This window comes from Numida meleagris, chromosome 2 (assembly GCF_002078875.1).
Source record: "Numida meleagris isolate 19003 breed g44 Domestic line chromosome 2, NumMel1.0, whole genome shotgun sequence".
Lineage (NCBI taxonomy): Eukaryota > Metazoa > Chordata > Aves > Galliformes > Numididae > Numida > Numida meleagris.
In genome coordinates this window covers 135,751,087-135,777,606 of record NC_034410.1, presented here as the reverse complement: position 1 = coordinate 135,777,606, position 26,520 = coordinate 135,751,087, and the positions used below count along the sequence as shown (strand labels likewise).

At 40.0% G+C, this 26,520-nt stretch overlaps 1 long non-coding RNA gene across 18 annotated transcripts in view; it reads right to left on the bottom strand.

Moving 5' to 3' along the window:
- LOC110393262 overlaps nt 1-26,520 on the bottom strand; it is a 98,514-nt gene that overhangs the window by 51,943 nt on the left and 20,051 nt on the right. For 2 of the 18 annotated variants that reach the window (XR_002434918.1, XR_002434924.1), the window contains exons 3-4: nt 16,541-16,756; nt 9,591-9,729 (exon numbers count right to left, since the gene is read on the bottom strand). The exons of 11 other annotated variants lie outside the window; for them this stretch is intronic. This is a non-coding gene — a long non-coding RNA (uncharacterized LOC110393262). Of the gene's footprint in view, nt 1-7,457; nt 9,088-9,590; nt 9,730-16,540; nt 16,757-26,520 lie in introns of all 18 variants that reach the window. 5 more of the 18 variants (XR_002434919.1, XR_002434928.1, XR_002434917.1 and 2 more) reach the window with 4 other exon arrangements.

Below are 26,520 nucleotides of genomic sequence, written 5' to 3'. Positions count from 1 at the left end.
GAGGTGTTCAAGAAACGTTTAGATATAGCGTTGAGAGACCTGGTTTAGTGGGGTTATGTTGGTGGTAGGTGGATGGTTGGACTAGGTGATCTTGTAGGTCTTTTCCAACCTAGCTAATTCTATGATTCTATGATTCTATGATTTGGGAATCAGTCTCTGCCCCAGATTCTCTTCACACTTGCCCAGCCTTTTGTTCCTGGCTATGCATGATTCCCATGGCTTTGTAGAGAAGCAGACACAGTCTTAAGAAAAAACAAAGAGATGGCAATTGTAAGCAGCTGTGAACCTGATTCACAAACCCAAAAGATCATAGGGTGTACGGGCAATGGGAATGCAGAAAGGTTTGTGGACTGGTAGCTTTCTCTGCAATTGAATGATTTCTGAAGATATCCAATGATCAGCCAACATCCTTTCCCATCCAAGTATGGCAGACTTAAAGGGAGCAAAGCATCTGCTAAAGTCTGTCTCTGTCACAGGACTTTCAGCTTTGGGGGTAGGGAGGAAACAATTTGAAAACAGCCTGAAAGGGAGAAAAGAATCAGAGAATTTTCAAAAATAAAACAAATTGCATGTGTGAAAACTTATAAGGCTAAGCTTTTGGAAAGGATAAAGTTTGAGGTCTTGGTGAGTAGGATGGAGACTCTACTGCAACTGTCTGGTGGGAAGATGTAGAGTAGATAAATTCATTCTCTTCTCAGAATTGCATAAGGGTGGAATAAGAGACAATAAACACAAATTACAACATCGGAAATTACAATACAATATTAGGGGAAGAAATCACAATAACAGTGGTCAAATGTGGAGTAGGAGTTCAGAGAGAGAGTGGATTCTCCCTATGTATCAAGATATTTGAAACTTGTCTGGATACAGCCTTGCTCCAGCTGGACCTTTCATCAATGGTGTGTAGAACTAGCGATCTCCATAGATCCCTTTGGATCTATATAATATAGATCTATATAACATAGATCTTGTATAGATACTATATAGATCTATATAATATAGAAGCTATATAAACAGAATATTATTCTGTGTGCCTATGAAAAGTTCCTTGCTTTTCTGCTGTAGCTCTTGGTATACATTTGATTTAGTTATGATGGGCACACACCTCCAGATTTACTTCACAGTGATTGCTGGAACCAAGACCCCACTTTGAGGATGGCTTGAATTCAGGTAGAGTGTTGGAAAACCCACCCTGACAGTCATTGCTCAGCAGATTAGGTGGTGGCATCTACGTGAGGTTGGATATCGTTCTGCACATAGTCCTACATAGGACAGATGCATTTTCTCACCATTCTACATCTGCTTAAAGCACCTGCTAGGGCTAAAGGCATAATCAAAATTCTGTTGGAGTCAGTGTTTTCCCATTAGTTTCTCTGGATGTTATGTGAATGCATATATGAAAAACTGTAACTTTCCAATATCTTGGCTGTTTTAAGTGGTTTTGGCCTCAACAGATGCTGAGTACATCACACGTTTTAAAGTAAATTCCCAAGTGTCTCCCAAGTAACATCATGCCAACTGTATAGTAAAATGAGATATTTTCTTTTATAATACACCACAGTATTTTACAGGGTAACACAGTAAATACTTAATTGTCATGAATGGACAACATTCATGAGTGCGCATTAATACAACCCATCCAAGTACCTACCTTCCAAGATCTGGAAAGTTTTCAGTGAGAAATATAGAAAACTCCAGGTAACAAAGATGAAAATTTGTGGATCTTGAAAACCACTGATGTCAGGTATGGATGTTAAAGGCATGTGTAAAACAATCAACATTTTTGACAGTGATATACATAGGCATTGATACAGAGATATACGCAGTCATTGATACAGAGGTATACATAGTCACTGATACTAGGATCAAACAAAAACTTCCATTTTTCATGCAGTTGGTGATTGCCTAGGCCTCCAGTTTGTCTCTGCTCAGCCTCTCTACCCTCAGGGGAAGTCAACAGCTCCTCTCAGTTTAGAGTCCTCTACAAATTTAGTATACATTCAAGTCCTGTTTTCAGGTCGTTTATGAAAACATTAAAGAGAACTGGCCTTTAAATGGAGTTTCTGGAGATCTCCGTTAGTGGCTGGCCATCAGCTTGATGTTACCCCATTTACTATAATCCTTTGGCCCCAACCTACCAGCCAGTCATTTTTGTTCACCCATTGCATTATGTATTTTTCTAGCTATATGCCAGACATTTTGTCCTGAAGGTTACTCTGAGAAACAGTGTTGAAAGCTTTGTTGAAATGCAAAAAGTTGACATCAGCTGGCTTCCTTTGTCAACTAGATGGGTAAGATTGCCATAAAAGGAAATAAAGTTCATTAACTAGGACTTTCCTCTTGCGAACATATGTTGTCTATGATCAACCTTATATTTCAAGTATTTTTCAAACAAAAGAACAAAGGGTAATGGTTTTAAACTGAAAGAGGCTAAGTTTAGATTAGAAATAAGGAAGAAATTCTTTACTCAGAGGATGGAGAGGCACAGGCACAGGCTGCCCAGAGAAGCTGTGAATATCCTGTCCCTGGAAGTCTTTAAGGCCAGGTTGGATGGGAATTTGGGCAGAAGGACAGAAGGCATCCTGTCCATTCTATTTGCTCAGGACCGTGAAAGGAGGTTCGTGTGCTGGTTCAACTTTGGTGGGAAACTTTGGGCCATCACAGTGGCTTTTTTTAAGAAGGATCTTTGATTCATGCTGCACTGGTGGCCACGAGTTAGTCTCCTAACTTGATCTAAATGCTCTTCTTAATTCCAGGATTCCGGGTTATTCAACCTATCAGGAAATAATCAAAACTTTTTTTTTCTCTTTTTCTTTCTCCTCTCTCTCTTTTTTTCCTTTTTTTTTTTTTTTTTAAGTGGTTTGCTTTGATCAGTTACCAGATGCAGGAATGGATTTGATTTAAAGTTTTCATGATATCAAGGATTGATAATCTGAGCTTTCTTGCTGCTGTCAGGAATATTTCCCAGTCAGCAAGTTGTGTCTGCAAGTTGTTACCAGCTGGTGATAGCTCTCAATTTGCTATGGGAGGAACAGGACTTTGGCAAGCTTCCTTACAATATGGAAACATAGTTATGTAGCAACAGGGATATCAAATACTGACTATCGGTCTCCACTCTGTGCTGAGGGTGGCAGCCACTGCGGAGATGGGGAGTGGGCCAGCAGGAAGAACTGAGCATCCTGGGGAGAGAGGAGAGCAGGAAAGGAGGGGAGAGGCTTAAGGTAGGATGAGAAGGGGAGCCAGGACAAAAAGAGGAAAGAGCATTTAAGGAGATAGTCAAGAGTTGATGATGGAAGACAGCTGGGGTGTAGGAAGAAAATGAGTCTGCTCATTCTATGGAAAAGTTGGCTGTTCACACTCTACACAGGGCTGAAACTCATCTTAGGAGCAAGTCCCAGCAAAGGGCCAGATCCTCTGCTCTTACCTCCCTGTGTGAGCAGGGTTCCCTAAAGTCTATAGCTGGACTTTAAAGCTTACTTGCTGGTGGAGTAGCAAGGGCAGATTTCATCTCTGCCTCCTCCACATAGCAGCACAGAGAGCTGAGTCCAGTCCACCATGCAGATCCATCTCCTTTCAGCTACAACACTTCCCCAACCAAAGAGGTAGGTTCCATGTCTTGCTCTGATGATTTGCTACTGTGGATATTTGAGAAGAAGAATTTGGTGGCTGCAGAATTAATCTGTAGCAGCCATGCTGCCCTCATCCATACTGATCACCAAGGTAAGAGCAATGGATAGAGCAATCAGCAACTGCTGTTCGTGCTGATTCAGAACTGCAGACTGAATTTCAATCTGTCAACACCAACACAGAGGCAATATGAAATTCTGCAGTCTAGTGGGGGGAACCTTACTATTTAATAGCAGCAAGAGCTTTCATTTTGTAATGTAGTAGTAACAAGTGCTATAAGAATGTTAACATCCCCAGCAGTTGTAAAAAGAAGCTCTTTATTTAAGTTTTATTTGACAACTATATCTGATGCTACATCACTGGCCAAACTGACAGCATCAAACCATTTCCCTGGAACTCTGTTAGTAGTAAGTCTTAGCCCTCTAATAAGTATATTAGACAACAGACTTGCATATTGCTAATTTGTACGTTCATCTTTTGCCTGTGCATCTTTGATCATATTGCCGAATGCAATTCCAGCCCAGTTCTCCTTTAGTGGAATTTGGTTAAAGTCTTTGTCTGAAATTAGTTTAGTATCCAATCGAGTTTTGGAGACTGTGGCTTTTCAAACTTCCCCATTAAATAACCTCACAATTCATACAGCTTTTTCTTTATTTGAAATCACATCTACAGGCTGCAGGTAAAATTCAACTGGTGGAATTAAAAGCATGCTATGGGCAGGGAAGATTTTGAGAATTTATTGTTTGGTGCATTTGTGAGATGTATAGAAGATAAAGGCAAGAAAAACCACAGCTGGAGATTCTAGGTATGGAACCATAGTTATCTAAGAGAAGAGAACAAGGAGTTGAATGAAGAATGAATGGAAGTTGAGGAGGGTGAGGTTGGGGGTGAGAAATGGAGCTGTAAAGCTTTCTGCAGTCTACAGAAAGAAGTGCAGATCTGCAGGCAAAGATTACAAAGAAGGGATTTCGGACCAGTTCCTAAATTCCTTTTTGTCTGAACATTTTATAAACAGACATGTGGAGTCTTCAGCATAGCAGAAGGTGATGGATGGGCACTGCTGAAGACAGCAAGTGGTTTAGGAGCCAAGAGCTCTTTTGAAGAAAGGATCTATGCATCAAGGAGAATGTGAGACTGAGTTTTTAACAGATTTAGATATTGCCTGGCAGAGCAGAGCGACACACAGACCCTGTGAGTCAATGCTGAGGGGATTTCCCAGTGCCATCAGAGCTGGTTCCACTCTATCTAACTCTCTGTGGAGAGCATGGGGAGAATTCAGTACTTATATACAGATCTTCTAGGGCCTTGCCAACTCTGTTGGGAACTGATAAACCAGCCACAAACTGAGCACAGCCTCATTTCACACCCAGTCCAAGCAGCTGCTCAGGCAGCCCCAGCTCTTGCCTTGCATTTGCAGGCTTATTTTCCTCCAAACAAATTTCAGGTCTTCAGGGGTGGTGGTAGCACAGAGAGAGCCTCATTCACTGCACATCAGAAATCCAAACTCTTATTTTTAAAATGTCTGTCCTGATCTCCATTTTTGTCTTTGAAATCTTCAGTCCAGTCCAGACATTTTGCTAGTCTGGGGTCAAAACAGACTAAAATAAACAAACCAACAAAACCCAAGCCGACCTAAAGATCCCTTTACAGGGAAAGATTTGGGTAATGCAGTGCTAATTCTTTGCTTTCCTACCATGGAGCATCAAAAGCAACAGCATGCTCTTTATCTTCCCCACACCATCAAAGCAACTGAGATAAGAAGGAAGAACCACACTCAACCTTCATTTGTGCCACAGTGAATTCATAGTATTGCTCACAGAAAATGGAGCCAAAGGGATCTATTAAAAATGATCTCTACTCCATGTAGGTGTAAACAGAGGCTTCAAACCTGCCAGCCATGGATGTCTGGGGGTGGGGGTAGGGGAGATACTGTTTACTCTGGAACTGTATAAAATTCAGTAGTATTTTATTTGTGTTAACATGCCAAAATCATTTAGAAAGAGGACTTGAGACCAGTGAGCCTACATGGATAAAACCCTTGCTTAGACTAATGCATAGATAGATGTTGGACCAGTTCATTTTATTCTGTAATTTGCTCGGCCAATGGAAACAATTTGCTACCAGTATAACTGCCCATTCCCTTCAGTGTTTTCTCCATTGCTGTTTCAGTTATACCACTGTAGATGAAATGACAAAACTCAAATACAGGCAAGTCCATTTAGAGGAAAATGAAACTGCCTGCCAAATTGGAATTTATATTGCTCAGATAAACTCTACAAAATATTCAAAGGCTGCCAGTAAATAAATGTCCACCTGCTCAGCGGAAAACTTCCCCCGACATCTAATCTAAATCTCCCCTCCTTGAGATTAAAACCACTCCCCTTTGTCCTATCACTACCTACCTGTGTAAAAAAACCCTCATGCTTATAATCTCCCTTTAAGTATTGGAAGGCCACAATGAGGTCTCCCCAGAGCCTTCTCTTCCCCAGGCTGAACAAATCCAGCTCCATCAATCTTTGTTCACAGGAGATGTGCTCCACCTCATGATTGCCCTTGTGCCCTTCCTCTGGACTCTAATGCTCTAGTAAAATTATTTTACTCTCCTACTCTTCACAACTGAAAGTATCATGAAGGATCATTTCAAGGTGTCTAAGACACATAGCACAAACGTCTACCTAGTATTTCTCTTCATCACATATTTTGGAAAGCAGTGGAAACCAAGCACCAAGCTCAGGGGAAGTTTTAGCAGAAAGATGGTTAGGTCAGTTCACATGGGTGCACAGGAGACTGTCCCTGTTCAGATTCCACTTTGTGCTTCCATCTCTAGTCTGTCCAAATATTCATCTCTTCTATGCTGGAGCCCCTTCAAGGCAAACCTGACTAGTCAGCTTGGGAGCTTCACCATATCAGCAGAATACATAACCAATCAGTTCTTATACTAGAGACGTAGTCTGTGTATCCACTTCAGCTGCCTGATGAAATGGCAGATTATAAGGGCTCCTGAGTTTCATACAAAATTTTTCACCAGCAGGACTAGGAGTCAGGATTAAATCAGCACTGAGCTACAGTCTGTTCCCCTGTGATGAAGGTTGTGCAACCCAGGATAACTCCGCATCTGTACTACAAAACTTCAAGTTTGGGATGGAAAGAAAAGGAGGTGTGTGGACTAGATAACCTCCCAGGATCCCTTTCTATGCTTCTTGCTTCTGTGCTATGGGAAGTAGATCCTGGCACACACAAGTACAAAACTTGTGCTATATTTGTTGGCAGAGTCTGAGCAAGCTCTGTTCCTTTCTCCATAACAGCTCATGTACTGCTGACAGCAGTACTGTGGTTCTCATGTCCCAGCTGTATTCCAGCATTAAAGGTCACAGTGAGCACTAAACACTGAAGGTTAAAAAAAAAAAAAAAAAAAAAGTTAGCTTGAACATTTTTAAGAGATGTTTTCACTGGAAGACATGAATCCTAGGATATTTAAGTGCACCTCATTCTCACCTACCATATCTTGCTTTACTTAGGGGACCCAAAAAAAAATGGCTCTGAATAAAATTTTCCAATTTTTATGCAGATATGACATTTTAATTTGCAAATTCCCCAGACAATTGTGTGCTTTAAGCAAAATCTGTGCTTAGTAATGGATTCAAGTATTAATGAAGATCTGCTAGGAGATTTTTAAAATATACACTGTGTGAGTGTTCTCTATAGTAATGGCTTAGGAAGAGTGCAGCTTTACAATTGCTGGATCTCTCTAAAAAGAACAGACTCGTTCCTCTATTATCATTTCTTCATAAAGCTGGCATCAGACTGCTAAAATAAAACACAGAACTTACTTCCCCATAAGATCCGTCCATATTGCAGGCCTGCGTCTCAGGTGGTGCATGCACATTAGCACTTCATGTTGTAAAAGATTGATACTTTTTAAACAAATCCCATCCTCTTCTGCTAGTGTACTTTGGTTCCTGTAGTGCAGCAGCCACAGACTGAGAGACATAAATTCCATTCAGATGGAGCTGCTGCAATTGCTATAGATGCTATGGGAAACAATGTAAGTGTTAAATTCTCAACACCAGTTACTCCGTCCTATAAATTTGCTACTAGTGGACTCTGATCCACACTGATACGACGAGTACTCTATTTGCATCGTACGTTTTTTTTCACTTCTTTTGATTTGTGTTTGTCCCAGTCTTTAATTGTCATTCATTTTGAAATCTGTCAAACAACTTCTATTTAAGCAAGCTCTATGGAGGGATAATTACCCCTGACTTATTCTCAGTGTTGTTATGCTTCCAGCTAATAGTTTAACATTTTGCCTCACTCTAAACAATTTCTGTCAAATAATAGCACTTAAGTCTTTTCCCTTATGCTTTTTAGGGCCATATTATTTCTGAGTAAGTCTGAGTCTCCTAGTAACTCAATTGTAAATCTGATTCTGAATAATATTCAGTACTAAGCGTACAAGGAAATCAAATATATGTGAAATGTAGGTACTCAGGGGGCTAAAATGAGTTCTTCTGAAAGGAGATATGGGGCCAAATCTGAATATATCTGCATCTTCCATCTGATGAGCCATAATTTCAAACAAGTTAGAGAAAAGACGTGGTTTATCTATGTGTTACTGAAAATACTCCTCTCAAAGTGGAGAATTCATCTCATTTACACTTTGGCAATAAAAGTAGAAATTTGAGACTCCTATGTAAACAAAAGGAAGGAGGGCTTTTAGGTGGCACTTCATCTGTCTAAAGTCTGAATCACCAGTGGAGATGCCTATGTTTCTTAGTCAAGCATTCAGTTTCTGATATAACAATCTTCTTCTTTTCTTTTTCTATGCAGCAATGAAGATAGTAAAGTGGTATAGTAAGTAGCATTAAAGCTCTTACTGTAGCTTTAAGGACAGATTCTGAAGAATTGAGTAAAAATTCTTGTGAGAGCTTTAAAGGAGTTTACATTTTGGGGTTCCTCAAGAAAATATTTTTTACATTAATTACTTCTAAACAGAAGTCAACACTGCAACTTAGGTAAAGTTATCCCAGAAAGAAGAAGAGCTACTAAAAAGATACAACCTACTGGGAACATGCCAAGAAGAAGAAGAAAGGCTTCTACAGGTACCTCAATGAGACAAGGAAAGTCCAGGGGAGCATACCCCCCCTAGTGAGTGGCACAGGCAAGCTGGTAGCAACAGACAAGGAGAAGGCTGAGGTACTTAAAATTTTTGCCTCGATCTTCTCTGGTAACTGCTCACAACACAGACCTCAAGCATTTGGTTTGGTAGGAGGGGATGGGGGAAGCAACATCCCTCCTACTGTAAGTGAAGATCAGGTTTGTGACCATCTGAGGAACTTGAACTTCCACAAATCTATGGATCCTGATGAGATTCATCCCAGAGCCCAAAGGGAACTGGCTGATGTAGTCACTCTCAATGATATTTGAAAAGTCGTGGCAATCAGGTGAAGCCCCTGGTGACTGGAAAAAAGGTAATATCACATTCACTTTTAACAAGGGTAAAAATGTACAAAGGATGACCCCAGGAACTACCAGCCTGTAATATCATGGAACAGATCCTCCTGCAAGTGATACTAAGGCGCATGGAAGGCAGGGAGCTGATACGGGAGAACCAGCATGGCTTCACCAGGGGAAAATCCTGCTTGACCAACCTAGTGGCCTTCTATGATGGTGTCACTGCATCAGTGGTGAAGGGAAGAGCCACTGATGTCATCTATCTCACTTCAGTAAGGCCTTTGACACGGTAACCCATAACATCCTCATGAGGATGTACCTGATCGTTGTAGGGGATTTGGATGAGATGACCTTTAAAGGTCCCTTCCAGCTCTAAGGATTCTACGATTCTATGAACATCAAGATATTAAAGGAAATAATGCTTTTATCCAACTGACATGAGCTTAGGTGCCCAGGTTCAGTTTTCCAGTCTACCAGAGATTTTTTGTCAGATTTTACAGCTTACTTACGTTCAGTTTTTGAAGCATGTAGATAAATAACCATTATTGAAGATCTTAATTTGAATGCTTGGTCCTTCAGCTACTTTTGTGTAAAGCGTAAGTAACAGCACTTCTCTACATGAGAAATGCATTTTAAGATGTTCCATTCCTAAGGAGAAAGGACAGTAATATTTAAGACAGAGAATCACTTGTTGTATTGTGATTGTGATATTATGACTCCACAGCTGACAGACATAGAGGCTGAAAGAAATTTGACTGCTCCTTCCAAGATTTGTTCAAGTTGCAACTGAGTTACAGTAGTGTTATCTGAATTACTGCAAACTTATTCCTTGGCATTAAAAGCTGCTGTGAATTAACAATATATGTCTTTCTCAAGACATGTATTGAGACCACCAAGACAGAGGGATCTGAATGAAGACTAGTTACTGATCTCTGACATACACAATTGTGCAACAGCATTTGAGCAAGGTTAGCCAAACCTCATGTTTTTGTATATGTTTCAGAGAGTGCCAGAGACTACTCTTCCAAGTCCAAATTTGGCCCCCTCTTTATAATAATTCTGTGCTTAGGAATCTGGACAAAGGCCACCAGAAACTTAATATCCAGAAATTATGTCCAGAGTAAATAACAGATCAGAGTCAAGCTCCCTCACACTGGCTAGTTACTAGCAGAGAAGTGTCATAACAGTAGTAAAATTCAAGCCCTCCTTGGTTATTCTTACTTCTTTATCTCAATGGTTAGCTAAGGCTATGCCCATCAGGATTACTTCTGAGCCATGATCATACCTACGATTACAAAAGGAGTTTCAAAGATGTCCAAGTCCCCATAAAATGAAAGTTGCATTTTTGCTTTCCACAGAAAAGCCTTGTCATCTGTAAAACATAAGCTGTGAAGAGCTGTCATATGATACAACAAAAACGTCAGTGAAATGTCCACTGTCCAAAGAGCGTATTCTTTACTTACCCACTCCCTTTCCTTTCCTTTTTATTCTCTTATTTGAAATAACAATGTAAAGCACTATGTTCTGGAAAGTGTTGACATATTTCTATGACATGAGTCAGGCCTTTGCATCACTTTCAGTGCACACCAGACCTAAAGCATCTTGCTGCCCTTCCTAATGAGCAAACACAACCCAAAGAATCTGGGCAAGGCACCCTGTTCTCCATTGTAAGTCACACTATGTTAACATGGAGCACTCCTCCCAACAACTTCCACCTTTTCCCAATTGCTAGCATAGCAGATACATTTAGTGTCTTGTTCCTAGGAACTACTTGTTAAGGAAACCTATGTTTTTCATTAACTCCAATGTGTTTTAAATGGCCTTGTCCTATTCCATGAATATCAGTGTTCCTACTACTATAATAGTAGAAGCTACTTTCTTTTGCACTTTGACATCTCATGTCTGACAATGTAAGGTATCAACTTCCTTTGCCCTAAGCTACCATCGTATTTATTCTAGCCTGAAGACTATGATGACAGAAGTGGCACACAGGGTGATAATGAGACTGACATGACTGTGTAGTTATTTGCATCCATTTATTTTGCTGTCTTTGTTTGTGTAAGGCCAGAAGGCGAGTCTACATGTCCTTCTTTGTGCTGTAAGTACATGAAGAATTTTTCCATTCACCTTTCCCCTTCTGAAGCAAAAAGAAGTTCTAAAAATTAACTTATATAAAGTAATGGCTGTATTTGTTGACAGATCACATTTCCATCAATACAAAGAGCTTTGAAGTTGAATGATGTTTTTTAGTCCACAATACTCTTGATGTATATTGATATATTATCCTTGCTCAGAACAACTATTATTCCTGTTATTACATCAATGCTGCAGGGAACAAACAAACTAAATGGTACATGTTTTCCAAGATAATTTCCAAGTTATTATGTCTCCCTCCATCTTTGCAGGATATTCGGGGCGATGTTAATGTGATGGCAGGAGCAGAACAAATATTGAAATGTTACTTACAGGCCTAGTTGGGATTGAGTAAAAAAAACTCTCCTCCTCAGCCAAAAGCAGAGCAGAAGGATGGCAGTCTGCTAAATGTTTCCAGGTGTTCAATAGCTATTGCATTTTGACACAACTGAAAAACAGTGGAACTGAACACAAATTAGGACTGATTTTCCTTCATGTTTGCTCAAAGAATAGAATGAAAGCCGTTCTAAACATTTGTATCAAATCATTGTGCCAGAAAACTGAGTTTGACTAAGGGAAATGGCAACAAATGTCAGCGTTGACAGCAGATGCTTTCCTACTTGTCTACATCCTTTCTTCTTTTCAAATGGTATCCTAAAGAATGAACTTTTTCCTATTTTGGCTGAAAAAAAATTCTCATTCTTTTTAAAGAACCTAACAAATTCAGACACTCTTCAACACACTTGTTCTATCAACTTTCACCTACACAACTATCATCATGGTGTATTTTGCAGAAGCACTCATGCACTCTCCACCCGGAGCCCTCCTAGTGTAGTGAGCTGATCTGATTTCCATAGGCATTCAACTCGCACAAACACCTCGTTGTGGATTAGCAGCTAATTAGTGCCAGCTAGCCCACACTAGAGGTCTGAAATCCTCACCCACAAATTCCAATTTCTTCTACAAAGAAATGAGGTCCTTTGATTGCTCTTATATTTCTAGTGAGCCTTTCCTTGTCACTCAGACCGAGGAACAGCACAGTATATGCTTGGGTGACATCTACACATTTCTGGACAACCTTAGCACTCAGACTGACATTCCCTCAGGATGTCTGTGCAATACTTCAGCCCATTGCCCAAAAGCTCCTGATCTCACAGAGTCCCACTCATTCCAGTGGGACTCTGTAGAGATGCAGGACTCCGTCCTAAAAGCTCATGTGATGATTAATAGAGACTATCACAACTGGTCATTGAATTTTATAAAAAAGTGCTAACTGGAATTAAAACGTAGAATCTCCTCTTCAGCTCTGTGACTGCAGTGTAACACTACTGATACTGTGACTTAACACATCCCAGGATTTTCAGCAATGCACTGGTGAACCAGTACCCTTGAATGCAGTACACAGCTCCCTGTGCCAGTACTGCACTGATGCAACACCAAAGACCACCTGTGGTAGACACTGAAATAGTACCACTGGTGAATCTCTTTTGTTTAGGTGAGCTGCGGTCTTCTCCTTTACATGCAAAAGACAGTGAAGGGAAACCTTACATGGTAAAAGGCTGATGTAGATTCAGCATCAAGCTGTCATTCACAAAGGTACTGAAGAGCAGTAGTGCAAACAAGTAGTGTTGGATGTATGACTAATTATATGCTAAAGATATAGGGAATTGGATGTAATTTCCAGGCTTCTCTTACAAAAAACATATATATGGGACAGTACCGTGATGGAAAAGATATTCTGTTCATTGAGTGAAGTCATCTTGCAGGCTCTTCAGCACAGGTTTGTAGACAGGGGCTGAGCCCTATAATCCTTCTCTGTGACCCGACAGATAAAGTGCAACACATCAAAAGACCAAAGCATCCAAAGTTCTGTTGCAAGGACAGAGTGGAAAAGAGGCCATAGCAGGACCATGAACCCTGTTTCTATTTCCATGGGAGTATGAACAGGAAATTAATGGTGTCAAAATGAGACAGGCAAAAAACTGTCATTTCTCTCTGGCTTTCCATTTCCAGAATATGGTCTGTACTGCCCATAACAGTTCTTCCTTAAATTTGCCCCAGAGTAAGCCAGACAGCTGCATACATTACGTCATTATCCACAGACAAGCAAGATTCTCCATGTTCTAATCTTATATTTTTAATAAACTCATCAATCCCTCACCAACCGAGCAAAGCAAAGATTTGATGAATAAGACTTATTTCTGTAGGACTGACTCACATGGTGTTAATGCCTCTTCAGAAAGCGCAAAATGTTCAGACAAACTATTAAAGCAGTTTCTGCAACTAATGGAACATATCTACGTGGCCCTGGGCTCATGAGGACATTGGATATGGGTGGAGATCAGCAACAAACTGGGGGTGACAGGACAGGAACCTGGCAAAGGAGAAATGTTTGGGTGGTGATGCAGGAGGCAAGAGCCTAGTACAGAAAAATACGGGAAGGAGCAGAGATCTTGACACCAAGCTGTGGGGTACAGTCAAAACACCAGAGGGATGGGATGCCATCCAGAGGGACCTAGACAGGCTCAAGTGAACCTCATGAGGTTCAACAAATCCAAATGCAAGATCTTGCACCTGGGTCAAGGCAACCCCCATTGCCAATACAAACTGGGGGATGAAAGGATGGAGAGCAGCCCTGCTGAAAAAGACCTGGGGATACTGGTGGACGGCAAGCTGGACATGAGCCAGCAATGTGCCCTCGCAGCGCAGAAAGCCAACTGTATTCTGGGCTGCATCTAAAGAAGTGTGGCCAGCAGGGTGAGGAGGTGATCCTGCCCTTCTACTCTATGCTGGTGAGGCCTCACCTGGAGTACTGTATCCAGATGTGGAGTCTGCAGTACAGGAGAGACATGGACCTGTTGGAGCACGTCCAGAGAATGGCCACAGAAATGATTCATGGAATAGAACATATCTCCTATGAGGACAGGCTGAGAAAGCTGTCCCTGTTCATTGCAGCGGAGTTGGACTAGATGGCCTTCAGAGGTCCCTTCCAACTCTAAGGATTCTATGATTCTATGATCTTGTAGATGGGAAAGTTTTTGAAGAGGAAAAGACCACTGAGTTATTTGGAAAATCATGACAAAAGGGACTTCCCTCTCCACCTCATTGCATCTTCCTTATTTCTGATACTTAGCATTTAAACATCCAGCTGACATTATTACTGGAAATTCTAAACAGTTCTATACCTTCTCCTCAAAGGGCTGTGGTCTACATTTTTAGGAGGCATCACTTCAGCTTCCAGCACCAAGCCCCAGAGCCTCTGCCAGCAGTATCAGTGTTTCCAGGCTGATACGGTCCATGTACACTGCTGCTTGGCAGTGTGGGCAGGTGTAAGATGAACAAAGCTTCTTCCTAAAACCTTAGCAGTACCAATCAAGTTTCTCCTCACTGCCTGAGCAATGGCTATTTCATTCTAGCTGTATCAGGCTGCAAAAAACCGTGCCTTTCTTTCACGCTTCTATAAAGCATCTTTGTATGACTACTGAATGTACTTGTTGTTTTTCCCCTCTCACCTCCCTGCACAGACTCAGCCAGGTCCCAGTAGACTGTCTTCTCTGAACATTGGGCCAGTGGTGAGGCTTGAGGCTGGAAAGCTTTGGTCTTTTTCTCCTTACTAATCAGCCTTACACATGGCACAAATTTTCTCAAGGAAGGTCCCCACATATATTTCCTGTACATCTGGTCATTTAAGCCAGAACAGTTTCCTGAATGTATCAACAGATGTGTCTTTGCAGGCCAACAGAGTAACATCTTGGACATGAGCATTTCATCTTCAAGGAAGCAAATCCCCTTTTAACAGTTTTAGTTTAGATAAAAAGCCTTTAAACTGGATTGAGTTGGTTTCTCTAGCCATCAGCCTCACCAGCTCTGTAAGTGGTTAACTCATTCACTCCTGGGATGCCTTTTGGGCTGAGGTTTGTTATTTTCTTGTGCTGTTAATCAGCTGATAACACTGGGAAGGAGTTGAAGGTGCCTAGGACTGCATTTCTCATGCGCTTGCCAGAGATAAAGTCTAAGCAGCTTTTGCTGAGCTACAACAGTAAAGCCCCTGAATAATTAAGGAAACCCAATCAGTTCCACAAATACAAGGTGCAAGACCTCCTTTTGTTCATGACTGTATTTTCAATTCCCCATCCAAAAGAATGCAGTGGACAAATGGTAAAGCTCTCTGCCTCAGGAAAGCGTTCTTAGTTGTACAGTTACTGAAGTTACAGTTAAGTAAAAACTCTATTGTTCTGCCCAAAATGAAGAAGAGCTCATAGCATGCAGACTTATTTAGCAAATTGCATCCACTGATTGGACTGACAGTTCTTAGTAAGCATTAGCAGGCATTTGATTTTCTCAGATAGAGAAGGTTTGTCAACTACACTGATCACAAAACTATTTCCGCAATCACAGAAAGGTGTGCTTCACTTTGCTCCGTATCATAACTATATTTAAATAAATGTCTCGGTAGCATTCAGATTCTAGCAGCTTGTCCCTTCCCTTTCTTACAAAATATCTGAAGCACTCTTGTGTTAGAACTCAACACCTTTCCACAGTCCACACCTGCAGAGCACAAGTATGGAGAATAACAAAAATTAGTAGCCCAAGGTTAATTTGATATCATCAGCTTTTTCAGGAGAAAGAGTTGTACTTCACAGATCATCTTCTTATGGTATTTAATCATTTAAAAAAAAATAAGAAAATCTTAGATGGCTTCCTCTTACGTGGCCCTAATCCCCCCTGTAAGTTATCACTGATATTTAAATTTGAAAGCTTACACAATGGTTTTATTGTCGTTCTTGGAACTAAACCCTTATGCATCACAGCTTTTGTGCAATACGTATATGGTGAAGTAAAATTAAAATCCTCTGTTTAGTCTGAATTCATTGGCACAATGCCTAGAGTGACTAAGGAAAGCAACTAGCATTTACAGAACAAAGCTGGAATTAATTCTTATAGGAAAAGCAACTGGGCTGAGATAAAGAGTGTGAGGTGGAAAACAGTAAGACTCTCAATATCTACAAATCAAGAATTATCATATGTAAACTGGGGCCCAGGATGTGGAGAGGAGATAATATGTAATTGCTCACAGAATAAAAGATCTGATCCAAACTCCTTGACTGCTAGTGCAAGTCCAGACATGCAGAGATAGAATTAGGAAAGCCAAGGCACAGATGGAACTGAACTTGGCGAGGGATGTTAAAAACAGCAAGAAGGAGTTCTATAGGTACATACATAGGAAAAGACAAGCCAAAGAGAGCATACCTCCTTTGGTAAATGAGAAAGGAGAACTGGCTGCAACAGATATGGAGAAGGCTAAGGTACTAAATGAGTTCTTTACCTCAGTGTACACTGGCAGCCAGGATTCTCATATATATCTCACATCCAGCAGACAAACAGCACGTCTTCACCAAGGGAATGTCGTGTCTGACCAATCTAGTGGCCTTCTATGATGGAGTGATGGCATCGATGAACAAAGGGAAGGCAACTGATGTTATCTTCCTGGAGTTCTGGCAAAGTCTTTGACTTGGTTCCCCATGACGTCCTCATCTCTAAACTGGAGAGATGTGGATTTTAAGGGTGGACTATTCAGTGGATAAGGAATTGGTTGGAAGGTTGCAGCCAGAGGGTTGTGGTCTATGGCTCTATGTCCAGTTGGAGGCCAGTGACGAGTGGTGTCCCCCCAGGGGTCTGTCTTGGGATCGGTACAATTGAATGTCTTTATCAGTGACATAGATGATGGGATTGAGTGCATCCTCAGCAAATGAGCTGATGACACCAAGCTGAGCTGTGCTGAATGGTTCCTTCCTTAAGAAGGAAGGGATGCCATCCAGAAGGACCTTGGTAAACCTGAGAGGTGGACACATGTCAAACTGATGAGGTTCAACAAAGCAAAATGCAAGGTTTTGCATTTAGGTTGGAGTAATCTCAGATATGCGTATAGATTGGGAGAAAAATTCCTTGAGGGTAGCCCTGCTGAGAATGACTTAGGGGTCCTGGTGGATGAAAAACTTAACATGAGTCAGCAGTGTGCGCTTGCAGCCCAGAAGGCCAATGGTATCCTGGGCTACATCAGAAGAGAGGTGGCCACTAGGGAGAGGGATGTGATTGTCCCTCTCTGCTCTGCCCTCAAGAGGACCCATCTGGAATACTGCATCCAGGTCTGGGGCCCTCAGCACAGGAAAAATGTGGAGCTTTTGGAGTCCAGAGGAGGGCCACAAAGATGATCCAAGGGCTAGAGCATCTCTCCTATGAAGACAGGCTGAAGGAGCTGGGCTTCTTCAGTCTGAAGAAGAGAAGGCTCTGGAGGGACATCATTGTGGCCTTTCAGTGGGAGATAATAAACATGAGGGAAATCAACTTTTTACACGGGTAGATAGTGATACAACAAGGGGGAACCGTTTTAAACTAAAGGAGGGAAGAATTACATTAGATGTCGGGGGCAAATTTTTCACTGAGAGGCTGGTGATGGGCTAGAACGGGCTGCCCAGAGAAGTTGTGAATACCTCATCCCTAGAGGTATTCAAGGCCAAGTCTAAACATAGAATTAATACATCAGAATACAGACAGATCCACTTCTTACCATGGTGCAAACAAAGAGTATCTCCACTGGAAGAAAAGCAACTGTACACACCCAGAAAGAGTATATTTCACCCCACCCATTCAGAGTGATGACAAGGAAAATATTGCTTGGCTTATCCAATAATATCCCACTAAGAATGTTTTGGACAAGATTTTGAAACAGAAAAATAGTGTAAGGACTCTTGTAGATGAGCTTTTAAGGGTGCAGTGAAGTCTACTTGCAGTAAACTAGATCCATGTTGAGGAATATACTTTTGTTACAAATTCAGTAGTTTGACATTATTTTGCACACCCTTATATCTTTCAGTGCTTAAAACAGAATGACTGATTAGGTGCTGCTAAACTGTAAGCAGTTCATAGTTGAAAGAGTTGGGGGTTAAAGGGAGAGGAATAATATTACGGTTAAATCCAGAAACAGGCGAGCCTGAAGGAAGATGTTATAGATAGAGGGCTTTTATACCTATTTTGGAACCAAAACTTAATCACCATTCCTATGACATGCTTTTCTGTAAGACAATCATATCAAAGTGCTTAGTTATGTTTCTTTGGAGTAAAAGAATGGTACATTAAAACAGTAACAATATGGAACATTCCACCTCATGAAGAAAAACGTGTCTTGCCAACTGCAACAGAGTGATTACAACAGGCTGCTGCATTAAGACAGATTGACTCAAGACAATGTGGTAATTTTAGTAGTTATTGTTCAATATCTATTGTATTAGAATGTTTCCCTAGCAGTACGGTACGTATCAGCATGTTACAAAGAAAAGATAAAAACAGTGGATATTAAGCAAATGTGTGTCAAAGTTGGAAACTTAATCACAATTGTGCCTCTAAATTCAATTACTTGAGAAACAGCAGCTTGAATGTATTTAATTAATACATTTCATAGATCACCTTGATTACTTTTTTTCATTTGATACAGTTATCTGGTATTCAGACAGAATTAAATACTATTTCCTTGTGTGTTAGTACGTAATACCTTGCTGGCATCAGATTGTTTCTAAGAGAATTAACACCCAGTAATGACAGCACATGAAGTTATAATTAAAAGAATATTTAGCTCTCAGTGAAAACTGGTTGAAGACATCCCTCAACCCTTGAGAAAGTTGACAGACAAAATCACAATGAGTTTTATGGCCCTAAAAGGAGAACAAGTCTGAAGGAAAGCCTAAAGGAAAGGCTTAACCGTTCATAAGCAGTTTGAGCAAGTCATGAGATTTAGTTCATCATTAAGCCTTGGCACTGCAGTCAGTAAAACTGCTGGGGATTGTATCTCAGCTATCAGTAAGACTCCATACAGATGTAGCTGTTGTAAAACAGGAACTGTTTCTAGATCTCCAAAGCATGATTATCAGGTACTGTGTTGTTCATTACCAGTAGTCTGCAATGATGTTTCTAGAGATGATAATATGTAATGTCTACTTCTCTTCAGCTCTATTTAATGCCCATGATTACTGATGTATGTATTTATTACCCCCAAAAAAGTTAGTATTAAGTATAGATAAATATTAATAGAGCCATTTGTATATATTTGCAGTCATTAATATAGCATGATTCCGGTAAAGCAAAGCTCAGCATAAAGCTAGATTTACTTGACAATTCCATTCTTCCATTCCTATTTAGCATCTCTGGGAGGGATCTCAAGAGGAAAAATGCTGACATTAGAGGTATATGTCCCCATAAAAAAAAATAGATAATAATAAAAAAAAGATAACATTTGGAAGATGGCAGGTCATTAGCACCTAGGACTTTGCTGTTCCTAGGAGTAATAGAGGCTGGCGCTCCTCTGGATGGTCACTGCCACCACTAAGCATCCCATAAGCAATAATGAGCATATTTATGGATGCTTTCTACTCTTAGTTACCTGTCTTGTGCACTCCCCTGCAAATAATATTTTGTACTCATGCATATTCAGCTTGCCATCTCTTTATGCATAGTAGAAGTAGCTTGAACAGACATGATCCAATAAGGACTACCAGTATGTACCCCCTGTGACTATACTGTCCCAGCTCTTGTCAGTTCTCAGAAATTATGTCGTTTGTCTCTTCAGTTACATGTAGGTAACCTATTTCACTGTATTTTAGTACAACATTTGTTGTTCTTCAGGCAGTTTATATTTTTTATATTTTTTAAAGAAATGTATATTTCTTTATGAATATGAGTAGTTCTTCCAGCCTACTGACATTTTTCTTCCAATGCCTTATGCTATAGAGAAATATATTCCTCATATAATTTTAGAATTTGTTTTAAGATCCAATCAGTAAGCCTTCTCATGATGGGTTGTATTAGTTTCAGCTGGGATGGAATTGTTTTCTTCAGAGTGTCTGGTATGGGTGCTATGTTTAGGTTCTAGGAGAAAAACAACGTTGATAACACACCAGTGTTTATAGTTGTTGCTAACCAGTGTTGTACAGAGCCAAAGCTATTCCAGTTTTTCAGCAAAGAAGCTGGAAAGAGGCAGAATCAAGACAGATAACTTAAACTGGCCAAAAGGATATTCCATACCATATGATAGTAAGCAGAAAGAGAATTCTGAAGGGGGTGGGAGTTCATCAAACACTATTCTGCTTACTGGGGGTTAGCTGAGCATTGGTCAGTGAGTGGTGAGCAATTGTTTCCATATCACTTATTATATTCATCCATATCTATATTTTTTCATAATTATTATTCTTTTCCTTTTCTCTATCTTACTAAACAGTTTTATCTCAACCCACAGGTTCTACTTTGTTGTGTTTTATTTTTCCTTTCGATTCTCTCCCCCATCCCACTGGGAAGGGGGGGAACGAGTTTAGCCACCTGCTGGGTTAAACCACAACAGTGGTTTACTCTCGGTGTATGTTGCTGTTCTGCCACATTCATCATGGTACAGCTTTTTTGTTCAGTCTGTCAGAACAAAAATCTGCTTGGACCCAGGTTCATGATCATTACCTTGCATGATGCTAACTTTTGCCTTAAGTACCTATGCAAAGTCTGAGATCAGTTTTCACTTACTATACTGCTTTTGCAGAATAGTGACTGCTTATTGCCATACCTATGTTTTATACAAACCACTTATTTCTAAAGGTTTAGTGAGCTCTCCAGCTATTCATTCTTCACTCTTTAAATCACAAGCTGAATTCATACAAGTGAGCAGTGGTTTCCAGTCCACTTTGTGAAATTGCCCAGTTTCTTTAAGCAGTCTCAGACAGTCACACTCAATTGATTTGAATCTTTTTTTGTGAAATGCCACTTATTTCTACCAGGGATTTCTTTTTTTTTTAATGAGGATTATTATACGATGATCATTTTTGTATGAATAGTGGAAGAGTTTAGCAATGGCCTTCATACTTCAAATGCATTTTGCTCAGCCCTGTCAAAGAATAAAAAAGAGAGGTTATAATACCTCTGCAACAGAGGCTAAATTAACAGAAAGAATCTATGACCAAGTCATGGCAGCTTAAGGTGTTGCTGTGCATCATCAGAGCAATGATAACAGCTCATGTAGCTTTATGGTAAAAGAAAGGAGAATTAGGAACTCATTTCTATGAACTTACGAGGTTAGCTCATTGCTTTCAACCTGGTAAACTTGTAATAAGAGATATCTCTCAGTTACAAGCATGTGCACAGACATTTACCATCAATCAGCTTGCCTGCATGAAACTATGATAAAACAATGATGGTTAACTGAGCTTGAACTAGAGGTTTCATCTATTTAGTGTGATGAGATCTGCCAGTCCTTAGGTGAAAGACTCACATTCAAATTTACTTCAAAGAGCACCACTTCATCTATGTAACTCAGAAAAAAAAATATTATTTAATAGTTACAGAGTCAAAGAAAATTTTGAATTAATGTATTTTGCACCTTGAGTCAATAATACACATAGAGGTAAAACTTGCTATTTCAACATGCAAATATTAAAAAGATATCCTGTGATGTGAGCATACAAAACACAAAGTTCAGTTATAATTTCATTTCTCATAGGAATTCGTTGCCTGACTGTGGTAAGGAGTTTGTTGCTCTGCAAAGCCAGGGGAGATGTGACAATGAATGTAGTATCCTTTCACAGTGCCTGAAGCATTTAGAAACATGACACAGCTTTTAAAGGCCCAAAATTAAGAGGATTACTGAGCCTGACTTGAGAAATGATAAACAAGATGATGCATTTGCTAATCAAATACAACCGTAGGTGGATACTAGAGATACCTGTGTCCTAAGTAATGGACACTAACAGCCTTAGACCCCTTGTACAGGACTGAGAAGTAGAACTTTGGGGGAAAATTGGACAAAAGTGGGCAAAGTAGGGTCACATTTGCTTCATGAGAAGTCTGAACTTGATATGGAATACAGGAGTAAGGTGACAACAGGGTTTTATTATGACCTGACAAAGGGAAGAGCAGGGCTTCTGCAGGAAGTAGCAAGGTTTGAGGAATGATGGAGGGTGATAACCTTTCCTCCAGAGCTTTGTTTACACTTGGAGGTGGTCCTAACGATGCTCTTGAAGCCATTTTTGTCTGCATAACAGTTTGTTTTTCTCAGGCCCTTCTCTTTGCCTGGACTGCCTTTTAGAAGACAATGTGAAACAAAAACAAACTAATTAAGTTCAGGTAGCACTGAATGTCTGACCTGAATCCACAAACACAAGGAATCTTTCAAGTTGAAGCTGGAAACTTCATCCCTAAGTCAATTGTCTCAGTGTTGTTGCAAATGCTGAGCTGAGATCAGCTAACAGATTGAAACCTGCAAAAAAACCCAAGAAAACAAAGTACCCCAAGGATAGTGTTGGAACTTTAAGTCTGTATATTCTGGCTTTTGTTGGCTCGAAAGAATAGTGTTTCTTATGCTCATTGCTCAGTCCTGAAGGGATAGATAATAATATAAATTTTACCTCGCTCGACAAATAAACTGTAATACCCTGTTCTGAGAACTGAAAACCTCAAACTTTCAGGTGTTAACAGTTCAAAGAAAAGGTCAAGTCTTAAAAGATGGGCTTATATTGATCTATTTACTGTAATTTGCATAGATACAATGCAGGAGGTTTTTTCTCTGTGCTTCAGGAAGCAAGGAGTTTACATCAAAGAGCACTGAAAGGTGTTCTGTAAGTTCACAGAGTAAGAAATCCCTTTGGTCTAGATATCTGGGTAGAAATCTCATGAAAACAGGCTCTTCCATAACATTTCCAGTCATTTCTAATCCTAGCTGGCTCAGAAACATCAGACTGATAACATTTCTCAAGTTATTTCTGTAGCCCTGGCTTTGGTCAAACCCAGGAAGCGTGTAAACTTCACAAACAAACAGAAGTCTAATAGCAGAGAGAGCCTCCGAGGAAAGGCTTAGTTCAGATTAACTCATCCATGGGTAAAAATTCAGAGCAATTCTCTTTCCATAATATTAGTAAAAATACTTTGTACTTTCATTCCAGAATCATGCACCCCAAGGCCTAGTCTGTGCTTCAGTTTCTAAGCTATGCAATTCTGCGAGCACAGGTTTTCACACTGCCACTGTTAAAGGTACTTTTTAAGCTGCTGTAACTATGTCCGGCATTTTGTGCTACTGTAGATCATCTCAATGCACTGAAGCAAAATTTGGAGTATGCTCATTTGTCATGAGAAGGGAAATATCTCAACATATACATTTCTTTCTACAAGAAAGAAAACAGTGAGAAGAAAGTGTGCTTTTCTCATACCATGCTGCTCTGTGGCCCTTTCTTGATTGCTGGGGAGCAGGCAGTGTTGCTTTGTATGCCCTCCCCTCTTCTTTGCACAGTGATATCAGTGTTAGACCACAAAGAACATCTTGTGCATATGCCTCTGCTTACAGTTTTTTGTTTTCATCCTTTGCTCATGCCTAAACTGGTAGATTTTGAACATAATTCATTCTTTGTCTTTAATTATCTTTAATCATTTCAGTTTGTCTGAAGTTTTGAAACCACAGTGGAGCTTGTCAAGTCCTAAGCCCTGAGACGCTGCCATTCTGTATTAAGTGATCAATTAACTCTCTTTTTCTTGCCTTAGCAGAGTGTGGATGCCCGCATGGCAGATGCAGTGACATGCAGTAGCAGCCTCACTGAAACATTAAGGACAGTTTTTGTACTTTTGTGTAACAGTTCGTGACTTCACCTGGAGGTAACATGACTATTATGGAAACGAGTTTGTCCAACTCATATCAACTTAAGTCAAGAGAGAAGATAATTGTTTACATCAAGTAATGACAGTTTGTGCTTTACAAGTTTACTGTGTACTTTAGAAAAGAGTAAATAGCAATTCAGTCTGCAGCTTGGTGTTGAATTTGCCAGTAGTTACCAGTTTGAAGAAAAACAAGATGTTTTCCATTGCTCAGTACTATTGTTTGCCTGGCCCGTAGAGTACTCTAGTATTGAGCATAAACAATAAAACACTGGCAAGAAGAAGAATACCACACAAGCCATGAGACACAAATATTACAAAATCCCAAAGGTTTGTATAAAATCTCTTCATTAAAGTATAGAGATAAGAGAGTATTATAAAGGAGAAACACTCTGGTCTGTGAGTAGAGCAGGAGATGACATGATGTGGAAACTCTTCCTGTGAAAAACAAAAACAAAAACAAACAAACAAACAAAACCCTAAACTTAAATTCAGCATTAACTGATGGATCAGACCTCCCAGCAGTGCCCTTTTAACCTGTCACAACACCTTTCCATGTTTAGTCCTCCAAAATATTCAGATGCATGTCCCAAAGATAGAAGAATGTTTTGAAATAGAAGTACTTCAAATTTGCAAATCAGTTTGTGATCTGTGGATGTAAAGTGCACAAAATTATTACTACTGACATCAATTTTTTGTTCTTTGGAAATTCTCCAGCCAAACTTATGAATTGCTGGTGACAGAATCTCTTCTTTCTTCAAGATGAAGCATACTTTGAAGTGTGCTTTTTTTTCTTCAAAAAGTCCCACAACCTATCCCATAGATCTGAACAGTAGATTGAGTAGAATTGGTAAAAAAATTTAATGCAGGAAATAAAAAAAAAATCATTAGGATAGCTCTAAATGCAGCTTAATAAAGTAGAGATATGCATGGATACATACATTAAACTCTGCTTATAATTCATATACCTGGTACATGGTACATGGATATTCCCCCACTTTTAAGTGGAATTGTTCTTTAGGGCTTGAGTATATTGCCAATGTATGGGTCCACCAGATTCATCTGATCCTTGCATGGTCAGGATCTCAAAACAAAGAAACAGTAGCCAGAGTTTGAGAGCTGCCAGCTATTGCAAGCCACGTGCAAATAAGGGGATCTGAACCTAATAAAGCAAGTATATTGAAAGCAACTTTTCCAGTGGTAGTTAATTCTTAAAGTGTTAAGTGTGAGGCTAATTATTCAATTTTTGCTTTTTATACTTACGTAAAATTTAACTTGCAATTGCATTTCTATAGTATGTGTTTGATCTCCAGTCATATTTTTCCAACCTAGAAAAGTTAGTCAAGAGAAGGAAACACTATCCCATTCTCCCCTGAGATATCTGCACACTCTTCAAAATTCAAGAGAGTGCTTGGGGAGTTTAATATTTTGGAGCCATCCATGCCCATCCCCCTCTTTTGCATCTTGCTCATTGGATTTGATCCAGACGCTGGGAAATCTTGCTGGTAGGAAGGTTATTCTGGTGCCCAAGGAGAACAGTCACCCCTAAGATCCACCTGTCCCCTGAGGTGGCTGGCCAGACTCCACAACAACCCTAGTCACTGCTAGTGCTCATGGCCAAAGCTCCATCTGCAACATGTCCATTCCTTACTTCTATTCTTGATGGGTGCTTTCTGCTGGCTGGTTCTTCCTGCCACTGGAGCTACACTCAGCTACTCTAGTATTTGCTTTCAGCTACTTGTTCCAACAGGGTGTATTCCTAAGTAATCTTTCCCATCTCCTATTTGATGCTCCACTCATTAATTTGCAGACTGCTTCTCTAATCTGTAGGGGAGGTTTTCACAATAATCCCTGCAGTTATCCAATTCTTTAATTAGGGTTGGCAATATGCAAAAGCCACAGACTCCTCACACTAAAACCAAAGGAAACCTTTCATGCAATCATTTTCAGCCCCTGAAACTGAAAGTCTGCCCAGCATCTTTCCTCTGTGACAACTACTTCAGCACAGCTGAAACTAAAATTGCCCCAATGTACAAAACGATACTGTGCTTTCTCCCTTTTAGAAACCTGGATGTTCATAATAGAAATGCTTCCAAATACTGAAAATCATGCTTACACGTTATCCTTACTTACATCCTATTCCTTGATTCTCTTCCATAACTCTGAACAGCTACAAAATAGGTCTACCACCCTCTCAAAGTACTCAGCATATCTCTGCAGTCTTCACATCAGTGTCATAGCCAGCATTGCTATTGATGACTTTGATATGAGTGTTATTATATGACTATGTTGTCTTCCTAGTGAATTAATAATTTTCAATGCTGCAAGATCCTTAAATGAAGAATTTTATATATGTGCAAAACATTACCAAAATTATGCATATCTCATTCAGATTACGGCTAAAGAAATTCTTCTAAGAAGGAGACAGATTTATTTTCAGAGTCAAAATAGAGTCTTATACTGTGTAACAAGGTGTTCAGGCATTGCAGATGATACAAATATTTCTTCCTTTCCATTGCACCACTTATTAGCCAGTAGACCTCAAGCTTGCATGAGCTGAGAGTCATAACTTGTAATGGCAGTGCCTTCATTTATTTCTGGGAGGAAAAACGAGAAAAGGAAAAAAAAGAAAAG